Genomic DNA, 10,629 nt, shown 5'->3' with positions numbered 1-10,629 from the left:
CTTCCAGTTCATGGCTATAACATGAAGATTTAGCAAAGGAGATTGGGTTGGAAGAACATGCAAGAGAGAAAGAGTTTCACAAAAACCAAGGGGTGAGGATTCAGGAGGAGAGGGTAATCGATAGTTGAGAAGTCAAGATCAAGAGTCTGCAATTACAACACCACCATTTTGGAAAGAACAGTTTCCGTTGAAGGATGAGATCAGAAGCCAGATTGCAGAAAATTCAGAAAAGAGATCAGGGAGAGGAAGTAGAGGCATAGTAAACGGATGGCCTTTCCAGAACAATTTATCTGAGAAGCAGGAGAGATTATCGGATCATCTTATCTAGGATGGTAGGATCTAGTTAGACACAGGCATGTAGTGGATAGCAAACCACTAGTAGGTAGGGAGATATTAATCAGAGTGAGAGAAATTATAGAAAGGATATTTTGTTGGAGGTCAGCCTAGGCAAACAAAGAGATAAAAAGCAAAGGAAGAAAGGGAAGAAAAAGAGAAACCAGGATAAATCTGAGGGATATGAGAAGAGAAAAAGCATAGTACTTTGTTTTTAATAGCTTCAATTTTTTTCAATAAAAAGGGTTTTCATCTCAGAAGATAGATTGAAGAAATGCTGAGGGAAACTGGAGCAGAGAAAAGGAGGTTTAGAAAAGTGTTTAAGCCCAGTGGAATCGGGGCGCGTGGGCTATGGGAGAGGTGGTGGGAGGGGGGAAGGGAAGAAAAGAAAATGATCTTTGTCTCCAATGAATAATGTTTGGAAATGACCAAATACAAATTAAAACAAACAAACAAACAAACAAATAAGTAAGTAGGGAAAACTAAAAAAAAAAAAGAAAAGTGTTTAAGGATTGCTTTGCTATATGAGGATGCAATGGAGATAACAGGATTTTTTAGTAGATCCAGGTAGTACAGTTCTATGACTTCCTCCACTTTCACTCAACAGTCCATAAGCAGGTGTGAAGAAGGAAGATGGAAGTCATTTAGGGTTGGAGTTTGGCAAGGTTCAATTTGCAATAGGACAAAGGAACAAGGGATTGAGAGTAAGGGATGGTTTAACACTGACCTGGTTCAATAAAGAGTTAGGATTAGGAAGTGAAGAGAGCTTGGCCTGAGCAAAGCTTTTCTAGAAGAGTACTAAAGGATGGAGGGACTGGTGGTCATAGTGAGGATGAAGAATGGGTTGTATGCTAAGTAAGTAGATGGAGAGAGTGGAATAATGGATTATGATCAGATAGAGGAATTTTAGAGTCAAGATCCAGGATTTGAACATTCTCTGTGTAACTGAAATGAAGTAGGAGAGTAGATTAAGAAACCAGAAAGTTAGAGTATTTGAGGGAACATCAATATGCTCCTCTTAGTAGGAGGGTAAGAACTGTAGCAAAGAGGGAGACTATGGACTCAATGAGGAAGGTAAGGGGCAATGAAAATGTCCTGGATAGGGTAGATAACTACTATGTGCATAGTAAATTTGGATAGAATGAACCTCAAAGAAGCAGAGGCTGCTGAGTGATGGTAGTAGAAGGAGTCTGGAAGTGCCTATGGGAGCAAGGAGTATCCCATCTCCTTCTGAGGCCCATTGAATTGGGATGATATAAAAGAGGTGCAATCACTATTGAAAAGGAAGGCCAGTAAGGTGCTATCATCTGAATGGAACTAGGTCTCACTCAGTAAGGGCCAAATCATGGAAGTAAAATTACCGGAAGAGATCTAAAATGAAAGAAAATAAAGCAGGGATTCCAGAAGACACAGTGGAAAGGGGTGGATGGAGCGGAATTGGCAAATGATCTGTAAAACTAGAGTTGTAAAGTGGCATTAACATATAACACAGGATTATAATATATATAAAAGAATTACAATTGTTTTAGGGGAAAACCTCACAAACTCTCAAAAATGCAAGAAATATGGATTATAGGAGATAAAGGAGTAAACGCACCTAGCTTCCGACATGTGGCAAATTCAAAATATTTGTTCTAGGAAGCATTTCCAGGGAGCTACCACAGGAACATGAATCCTGAAAGAGTCTAATCTATAGACAATCTCAAAATAACAATGCAATATAAAAGAAAAAATTGTGTAAAACTATTACCATACCAATACATTTTTCAATGAAGAAAAAAATTAAAGTCCCCCAAAACACCCTTAGACAGAATACACTTTAATTATAACATTTATTTACAATTGCTTTGTTGTCTCAATACCAAAATTTCTTTTTGAAGATAATTATTTCTCTTTATTTATAAATTGTCCTTTTTTAGATTAGTAAATCAGGGTCAGGTTTTTATCAAATTGGGATTATAAGTATCTAACCTTTAAGTGCTTGGGAGTCTCTAGTAACCAGTCAGTGTCTTATTGCTAAGGGCAATGCTTGGAAACTTTCCCACCAGGCACATTTTAGCCTCCAACACACCCCTGGATTTTCTTGGGCCCTGTGTATTTACAGACGTTCTCACACACACTCTTCTGTATCTTTGGGGAGGGTGTGTAAAAACAACAAAAACGAAATGTGATTTTTATTTTTTACATAATATATTTATTAAAAATCAGTCAAGGTAACCCAGGAAATTCTCAGCAAAACACACATAGAAGCATAAAGTAAATCCAAAGACATACAAAATAATCAGCTGTGAAAGCAAATTCCAACATGATGCACTTAACCAATGAAACAAAACAAAGGAAGCATTACAATAAGCACAAGTAAAAGCTATTACCTTGGCAATGAAATATGCCTACTCAAAAGCTCCGTTCAAATGAAGTGACCCATTATCTTTGACTCTGAGGCATTTGAGAGCTGAATGTATAGCATTTGAACTATTTCTTTATAGGTTCCTTTTTCAATATCTGAGAGAATGGTTAAATTTTCTTGGGTGAGAACAGACTTTTATTAATTAAATTAATTTTAATTAATTAATTAAATTAATTAAAATGTTATTGACATTTAATATTCTCAGTGTTGGTGGTCTTGCAAGTGAGGTAGACTGAAATGATAGTGGCTATTCATCCTATATGGGCAACTGATGAGTAGGGGAGGATTTTTCCCAAATGTGTTTGGTTTTGACCTCCTTAACCCCCTAAGATGGTTGGTAAGATGGCTAAAGTATTGATATATTTAGTGATGATGACATTTGGCATAAGATTGTGATTGGGGGGGTGGGGGGAAGGAAAAGACAATGATCTATGTCTTTAATGAATAATGCTTGGAAATGATCAAATAAAATATATTTTAAAAAAAGATTGTGATTGGGGCAATTTTTTATCTAGTAAATAAGATTATGCTTGATATCAGGGAATGCCTTGAGTGATTTCTGGTACTCAGAAGTGAAATGTAGAGAATCCTAATTTTATACCTAGAGCTAGTATTATTAGTAATGATGCTCATTAGCTGGATATTTGGAATAAGGTTTGTTGATTGGTTATACAGACATCATAAATAATTACAAATGTTATTATTGATGCTGTGGCTTGGGTTAGGAATTATTTGATTGCAGATTCTGTGGTTCTTGTGTGGTATGGGTAGATTATGATGGGGATAATGGTTTGGGTATAGATTTCTAGCACTCTTCAAGAGGTCAGTCAATGGTTGTTCGTCAGTGTACTAGATGTTTCTAGGAAGAGGCTGAGTGCGATAATTATTAGAACATACAGGGACATTAGTATGGGAAGGAGGTAAACCAATGTTTTCAGGGTGTGGACCCAATAGCTTAGTAGCTGACCTTACTAAGATTTGATGTTAAGGAAACACAGAGAATTTTGAGTTCGTGGTTATAGGTTCAATTCCTTTTGTTCTAGAAATAAGGGGATTTAAATCCCTATTATTTATTCTATCAAGATAACTCTTTTATCAGACATATTTCTTATTTCTGAGGGGGATTCTTGATAGTGCAATTGTGATAGAAATAAATCATAAGCAGAGAGCTAGTGTGATTGGTAGAAAGTTCTTTTATAGTAAATATATTGGTTGTTCATAGCTGAACGGAGGGTATAATACTCTAATTCATAAGAAGGCTACTGTTAATAGAATTATTTGATTATAAAAGTAGTTGTGTTTGGATAGGGATGTTCCTGGGATAGGGATGATAGATGTTCCTGAGAATGGTTGTTCTACCATTAATTATGATAATGTTGGTGTATTTTACAAGGAAGAATATGGTGAAGGCACCTGTAGCCTATTTATCGCTGAATCCTGGTACCAGTTCTGATTCTCCTTCTGTCAGGTCAAAAAGGGGCTCTGTGAGTAGTCATGTATTTTCTTGTGTGATAGTAAGTCTTTTTAGGGTGAATGAGCTGTCGATGAGTATAATGGATTATTGTAAGATGATGGCTAATGTCACTTGGTAGGAGATTGTTCCAATTAGGGCATATTTGGAGTTTGAATCTCAGCTTGATCATAGAATTGAGGAAACTGATAGGCCTGAAAGAGCAAGGATGAATAAGAGTCCAAGATGAGGATCAATAAGGGTATGAGGTATCACCAGAGCTGTTAAAAAATTAGCGCTAGAGATAGTGCTAAAATTGGTGCAATAATGAATATGGAGATTGATGGTGTAAAGCGGTTCTTTTGTCAATAATTTAACCCTATTGGGAAAGTTTGGAGGAGGCGGAAGGTCCAATAATATTGGGACCTTTACTTTGGAAATCCTCTAATCCTCTTCATTCAATTTCTGTTAAAAAAAAAGCTAAGGCCGGTAAGATTGGGACAATATATGGTAGCAGGTTAATTATGAACACTTTTTAAGGAGAGGAAGTTTGAACCTCTGATACTAAAGGCTTAAGTTTTATGCAATTACCTACTTTGCCATCTCTTTTCTATAGACTGAATTAATTAATTAAGATACATTTCATGAATTAGTTCTAAGGTACATTGAGTAAAGTCGTTCTTATTTCTCTTGTCCTTCCGTACTGGGAGAAATTAATCTATAAATAGAAACTGACCTGGATTTCTCCAGTCTGAACTCCAATGACGTAGGACTTTAATCGTTAAACAAACGAACCTTTAAGAGCGGTTGCCCCAGGGAGGTGTCCTGATCCAAAATGGAGGTCGTAAACCCTAATTCTCGATATAGGCTCTTAAATGGGATTGCGCTGTTATCCCTGCGGTAACTTGTTCTGTGGATGCAGTTATAAGTCAATACTGGTTGTGTTACACTTCTCTTTGTCTTGACTGACTGGCTAAGTCATAGTGTAAACGGTACAAGTTTTAATTTTTGCTTTAATGGGCTTTCATTAGTCTTCATTAATTAGTCTTTCGTTTTTCCCTTGCTGTAACGTAATTGTGCCTGTGGTGTCTGTTCTATCGATGTTTTTAATGGTTTGCATTTATTTAATACATCTTTGGGTTTTGGTTAGCACTCTAATTGGCTCAAAATGCTCAGTTAACCGAAATCTCTTAGGTGTGAGCTAAATGCTTGTGATTAAGTTACATTTTTATATTCCAAATGCACTTTCCAGTAGGCTTACCATGTTGGGCTTTTTCTCCTCTTTGGTCTCTACAAGTATATTCGTTATTTAAATTAGCGAGCTCGAGGAGGGTGACGGGTGCTGTGTGCACCCCCTAATGTCAATTTCAAGGAATTCTCTAATTTTAATTTACTACCACCACAATCTTCTTCAAGAACTCAGGTTCAAGGAGAGCTTCGTTGTTCTCTAGTGTACAGAATGTAGCCCATTTCTTTCCCCTTCATGTGTTACACCTTGACCTAACGTTTTTAATGGAAGAATAATTTGGCTCTTTTATGGCGCTACATAGACTGTATTGGCAAGAAAGGGTGGGGCTTATCAGGGTTTATCGATGGTGGAACAGGCTCCTCTAGGGGGCACCACCAAGTTCTTTGAGTTTTAAGCACTGGTGAATGATTTTGTTATCAAACGATTTAAGTTTAGGGCTAAGCATAGTGGGGTATCTAATCCCAGTCTGTACCTTAGCGATCATCTGCTCAGCAGAATTAAAATTATTTTAATTGTTAATTTTGGTGCATCTTACGGTTTAGTTAAGTATTAACTTGATTGTTATTTATAGCTTAAACAGACTTGACGCTGCTGACGTTCTGTTAATTTGGGTTATTCGTATGACTGCAGCTGCTGGCACAAAATTGACGCAAGTTAGCCAATTATGATCAGTCAACTTTTTGTTTCTGGCTTAATATTAGTCTCTGCTGTATCCCCTTGGGGTGTGGTTAAGCAAGGTGGAATGGACAACTTGTAGTGTGTCTGATGCCAGCTCTTCTTAGCTGTAAAGATAGTTTTAAGGGCATTCTCATTGGCTAGGGAAACTTGCATGAGTGGGCCTAACTAAAATGAACTGTGAGGCCAGGGCCCAATCTTTTATACATAGGTCTATATTAAAATTCATCTAAACATTTTCAGGGCTTTGCTTTGGATTTAAGCTACTTTAATGGGTAGAGTTTGCTAACCTAATAATAGAAGCCAATAGGGTTTTGAGTTTGTATACTGTTAGTATTAATTAAATTATAAAAAGAAATAAAAAATTAAGGATAAAAGGTTATAAAAATATAATATTTATATAATACTCACAAGATAGTTATATGATAGTCCCAGTTCCTGTGCAGCACACACTTAAATTATGTCTTCCAATTTAGCGGTTTGATGGAAATAAAGGTATGATTTTTGACAAGGGTTATGGGGTTTAGTGAATCATGTTTATATTTATGTAAGTTGTTATGAATTATTTCCAAGTCTCTTTTCTCTACAGGGTTTAAATATTAAGTATTTAGATTACTGACTATATCAATCTATTAATTGGTTTCCTGGAAATAATTGATACTTTATGGAAAACTGTATGAACATATCTTAAATATATATTGTCTTATTATCATTCATATTTTATTACTACTTATTTACTGTGAAATATAAGGATTGCATTGAAATGTTTGTTCCTAGATGTCAATGGTGTTCCCAGGGGTCCGCCCAATGGATAAAGTTTCCCCCATGCCAGTTAGAATCAGTTCTGCTTCCTTATGGGCTGATTAGTAAGGATAACATTGTGATGCCTCATTTAATGGCAGTCTGGATGCACCAATTGTATGTCCCTGAAGTACCAACCAGTAACCCAGACAAAGAAATTAGGTACATGACAATTGATGAGCTTCCTCTGAAGGACTGCAAGCCTTCAGATGGTGGGACGGTGATCTCTCATGGTGGTTGTGATATGCTAGAAATAGAAGGTGTCTGATCCTGGGACCATGGATGTAATGTATACATCCTTCTGCATAATATGTCTTATGTAAAATTAGGATTAGGTGAAGGATATCCATATACTGTGCAAGTTAAAGTTCTACCAGGTTTGAATATATTTAGTACTGTTTGAATTTAATGTCTTTAGTTCTATATGAGTATAATGTATAGGAGATATGCTGGGTAAATAAATCTGTGTACTATACACATTGTAGTAAAATGGTACATTTTATTTAAAGCAATTGTAGAGAATTTAATACTAGGGTAGTGTATTATTAATGTCAGTTTATTGTGTCAGCAAGTAGTTTAAGTAGAATATCAGCTTTGGGTGTTGATGGTTCTTCTTGATTTAAATGTCTTAGGAAGGAATTTTCCTTCATCGTAGGCTTACAAGGCCAGTATTTTTGTTAAATTACTGGGACTTTGGGTTTTACTATATAGTTTTCTAATATGCCTGCTGGTAATATAAGGACGATAACGAGTATGAAACATTCTATTGAAGCTGCTGCTAATGTATGCTTGTTCTGCTGTTTGTCCTCAAATTCAGATCAGTGTAAAGAGGTTAGCTGTTAGAATTCAGAAGAATGTTTGGGACGCAACATCAGCCTTCCTTGTGTTGATGTGGGTAACAGGGGGAGAGTTAGGGGGATTAGGATAGAGTGAGGACACCTTCTAGTTTGTTAGGGATGTATCAGAGGATTGCAAAGGTGAATAGGAAATATTCTGGTCTGATGTGTGGTGGGATATTGAGGGGATTTGATGCTCTGGGGTTGTTTGGGTCACCTAGCATGACTGGTGAGAATACTGCCAGTAGCAGGAGTTCAGATTAGGCCAAGGGCATCTATAATAGTGGAATAGTGGTGGAATGGGATTTTGGCTGTATCTGGGTTGATAACAGAAGGGTTATTGGAGCCTGTTTTCTGAAGGAATAGAAGTTGGACAATATCCAGGGCTAGGATGATGAAGTGTAGGATGAAGTGGAAGGCAAAGGATCAAGTCATGGTGGCTTTGTCTTCTGAGAAGTCTCCTCAGCTTCCTTGACTAAGGTAGAGATTCTGTATGAGACAGCTGAAAGGAGGATGGTAATTACTGTGAAGGATATTTGTTCCCATGGAAGTACAGCAAAGCAGATAATGTGGAGGCTATAAATGGCTGTGTAAGGGAAGTTGCAATTAGAGTCAGTGCTAGGGCTCATGCCTTAGTGTGTGATATGTTTATGGCTTTGATATTGAGTCGTTTGAGTAACATCCTGCTAGAAAAGGGGTTCTCATGAGAGCTGGGCTGCTTGTCATTAGAGCAGATGATGTCATTGGTAGGGTGGTGAATAGAATGTCTTATTTAGGCTGTGGATCATGGAGCCAGAGCATAAGAATAATATTGCTTTGAAGAAAGGCTGGGTACAAATGTGTAGGAAGGCAAGGTGGGTTTGGTTAAGTCCAGTTGTACCTCTTGGGAAGCCTAGTTGTCTTGATGTTGAGGATGCACAAATAGCTGTAAACAGTGGTGTGATGGCTCCTAGACATAAGGTGGTTTTTAGGATTGTTCATGATTGCTATCACTGAGTGAAATCAGATTCCTAGGAAAATGCGTGCTACAACAATAGTGCTTGAGTGTAGCGGGGTTGATCCTGTGGCTGGTCCTTCCATGGCGGAGGGCAGTCCTGGGCTGATTTGCCTGTGGTGGCGTTGATTCAGCCTAAGAAGGTGAGGTGCTACTGTTGGTAGAAGAAATGGGTTGTCAGTCTCACGAGCTGTTGTTCAGTATGTGTTGTCCTATCGTTGGCATAAATCCGATATTGCTGATGCAGTTATAGAATTGCTTATAGGGCTGCTGTGTTAGCACATGTGTGTCCGTACCAGCAGGAGCTCAGTGTAAATGATTGGATTCTGATGCCTTCTCAGGAGATGAACATTTGCAAGAGGTTGTTATTGGCAGACACTAGAATAATGATTGTTAATTAGATATTAGAAGAATTGGAATATACAAGCATCTGAGTGTATGTGTCAGAGGGAGAATTCTAGAATTGATTAAGTGACAAATGGGACAATTGGGATAAAAATAATGGAGAAGAAATCTAGCTTAAAGCTAATTAAGATGTTGAGGGTGTGAATTGAGAATGTCATTTAGAGATAACAGTTTCTTGGCCTGTATTTATGAAAATTAGTAGGGGTGGTAGGCTGATGAGAGGCCAATTTAACTAGGTTGTTAGAGTAAGTTGGGAAGTGCTTTGTTTTGTGTGGAAATACGAGGTCGTGTGGTGGGGGGCTGGATGCTTAGTGGTGTCAGGGGCAGCAAGGCAGTTGTGTTAAACACATGATGACTTTTATTTGGAGTTGCACCAACATGTTTGGTTCCTAAAACCCAATGGATTATTGCTGTCCTTTAAAAGTAAGAAAGCCATGAGGTTAGGCACTGACTGGTTCAAGAGTTAGCAGTTCTTGATTCTTTCTCAGCATAGAAAAGGTTTAAACTTCTAAATTTTGATTCACAATCTAATGTTTTGATTAAACTACCTTTGCAGTATGCTAAGCCCTGAATGTATTTTGGATTTAGTGAGATAATTATTAGTGGTATTACGGGAACGGCTATGAGCATGTGTTCATGCGTGAAGGAGGGGTGTATCGGGTTTAGGTAGTGAGTGAATTTGCCTCGTTGGGAGGTGATTAGTACGTATAAGGAATAGAGGGCTGTGATTACTGTATTTAAGCCTAATAGAAGGATGGAGAAATTGGATCATGACCATGATGAAATAATGATTATTAGTGCTCCTAGCAGGTTGCTCGATGGTGGTAAGGCTAGGTTGTCTGAGTTAGTGAGCAGTTATCAAGCACATATTAGTGCCAGGATCATTTGTAACCCTCAGGAGAGGATCATAGTTCAGCTGTGAATTCGTTCTTAGTGTTTGCTAGGCAGAACAGTAAAGAGGATGTTAGGCTGTGGTGGGCGATTATTTGGTGGCTCCTATCTATGAAGCTGAGCATGGGTTGTAAAAGGAGAGAGCTACTTACTAAGCCTATGTGGCTTACTGAGGAGTAGGAGATGAAGGATTTTAGATGTTTGATGAATACAGATGGAGCTTGTTACGATTACACCCCCAAAAGATAAAATAATGAATGGATAGCATCGATGTGAAGGTTGCTGTTCAGATAAGGCAGTAATGGCTGCTAGGACTACTAAACCTGTGATTTGGACGGCATCTTGTGCTTTAGGTAGTCATAGGTGGAGCCTACAGAGTGGTATTTTGAGTATAAAAGTGATCATGAATGCCTACCATCGGGTAGTGCTTGACGAGGAGGGATTTATAGGGTCAGTTATAATGTGGACTATGGGGATGTGAAGGGATCCTAGGTTATTATTTAGGTATAGTAAGGCTATTAAGAATGGGAAGGATGCTACAAGGGAATAGAATGAGAAGTAGAAAGCAGCATTTAGATATTTTGTTCT

General features: G+C 37.8%; 1 pseudogene; it reads left to right on the top strand.

Moving 5' to 3' along the window:
* Window positions 1-4,876: 4,876 nt before the first annotated feature.
* LOC130458943 (nicotinamide riboside kinase 1-like) overlaps window positions 4,877-10,629 on the top strand; it is a 50,575-nt pseudogene continuing 44,822 nt past the window's right edge.

This window comes from Monodelphis domestica, chromosome 4 (assembly GCF_027887165.1).
Source record: "Monodelphis domestica isolate mMonDom1 chromosome 4, mMonDom1.pri, whole genome shotgun sequence".
NCBI classification, from domain to species: domain Eukaryota; kingdom Metazoa; phylum Chordata; class Mammalia; order Didelphimorphia; family Didelphidae; genus Monodelphis; species Monodelphis domestica.
The sequence above is the reverse complement of the archived record's forward strand: the minus strand, read 5'-3'. Positions and strand labels throughout refer to the sequence as shown.